Below are 1,691 nucleotides of genomic sequence, written 5' to 3' on the forward strand. Positions count from 1 at the left end.
GTATGTCTTGGCATTCTCTCCTGGCCTGAAGAGTTTCTATTGAAAGATCTGCAGTTATCCTTATGGGAATCCCCTTGTGTGTTATTTGTTGTTTTTCCCTTGCTGCTTTTAATATTTGTTCTTTGTGTTTGATCTTTGTTAATTTGATTAATATGTGTCTTGGGGTGTTTTGCCTTGGGTTTATCCTGTTTGGAACTCTCTGGTTTCTTGGACTTGGGTGATATTTCCTTCCCCATTTTAGGGAAGTTTTCAACTATTATCTCCTCAAGTATTTTCTCATGGTCTTTCTTTTTGTCTTCTTCTTCTGGGACTCCTATAATTCGAATGCTGGAGCGTTTCATATTGTCCTGGAGGTCTCTGAGATTGTCCTCATTTCTTTTAATTCGTTTTTCTTATTTCCTCTCTGATTCATTTATTTCTACCATTCTATCTTCTATTTCACTAATTCTATCTTCTGCTTCCATTATTCTACTATTTGTTGCCTCCAGAGTGTTTTTGATCTCATTATTGCTTATTCATTATATATTGACTCTTTTTTATTTCTTTTAGGTCCTTATTAAACCTTTCTTGCATCTTCTCAATCCTTGTCTCCAGGCTATTTATCTGTGATTCCATTTTGATTTCAAGATTTTGGATCATTTTCACTATCAATATTTGGAATTCTTTCTCAGGTAGATTCCCTATCTCTTCCTCTTTTGTTTGGTTTGATGGGCATTTCTCCTGTTCCTTTACCTGCTGGGTATTCCTCTGTCTCTTCATTTTGGTTATATTGCTGCATTTGGGGTGGCCTTTCTATGTTCTGGGAACTTGTGGAGTTCTCTTTATTATGGAGTTTCCTCACTGTGGGTGGGGTTGTATCAGTGGCTTGTCAAGGTTTCTTGGTTAAGGAGGCTTGTGTTAGAGTTCTGGTGGGTGGTTCTGGATTTCTTCTCTCTGGGGTGCAATGAAGTGACCAGTGATGGGTTATGAGATGTCAATGGTTTTGGAGTACCTTTGAGCTGCCTGTATATTGAAGCTCAGGGGTTTGTTCCTGTGTTGCTGGAGAATTTGTGTGGTATGTCTTGCTCTGGAACTTTTTGGCCCTTGGGTGGTGCTTGGTTTCAGCATAGGTATGGAGGCATTTGATGAGCTCCTATCGATTAATGTTCCCTGAATTCAGGAGTTCTCTGATGTTCTCAGGATTTGGACTTAAGCCTCCTGCTTCTGGAGGAGTTTTAGTTTTACAGTAGCCTCAAGACTTCTCCATCTATACAGCACCGATGATAAAACATCTAGGTTAAAGATGAAAAGTTTCTCCACATTGAGGGACACCCAGAGAGGTTCACTGAGTTACATGGAAAAATATGGAACGCTTCACAAATTTGCGTGTCATCCTTGCACAAGGGCCATGCTAATCTTCTCTGTATCGTTCTAATTTTAGTACATGTGCTACCGAAGTGAGCACTCAAATTCCTTTAGTATTACCTTATGGTTAAGATTGGGATGTCAGAGGGTTTTTCTCAGTGTTATTTCTTTACTTGTAGATTGCAATCTTTACTTTATATCTGTGTCTGAGAAAGGGTCTTGCTTCTAGGCTGTGGAGTATGCTGCTATTGCTTGTTACTTGTCTCTGGGGAACACAAAATGTGCTTCCTGCTTGTTCCATCCCAGGCTTGAGCAGGTCCTGTGCATTTGGGTTTCAGATGTAGGGC

The 1,691-nt window shown here is 39.9% G+C and overlaps 1 non-coding gene across 1 annotated transcript; it reads right to left on the bottom strand.

Annotated features, from left to right (window-relative positions):
• Positions 1-1,337: 1,337 nt before the first annotated feature.
• On the bottom strand, positions 1,338-1,444 carry LOC114115979 (U6 spliceosomal RNA). Its single transcript, XR_003590079.2, has one exon. It is a non-coding gene; the product is annotated as a U6 spliceosomal RNA (small nuclear RNA).
• Between the last annotated feature and the right edge of the window lie 247 nt (positions 1,445-1,691).

The sequence above is a fragment of the Ovis aries genome, chromosome 7 (assembly GCF_016772045.2).
Source record: "Ovis aries strain OAR_USU_Benz2616 breed Rambouillet chromosome 7, ARS-UI_Ramb_v3.0, whole genome shotgun sequence".
NCBI classification, from domain to species: domain Eukaryota; kingdom Metazoa; phylum Chordata; class Mammalia; order Artiodactyla; family Bovidae; genus Ovis; species Ovis aries.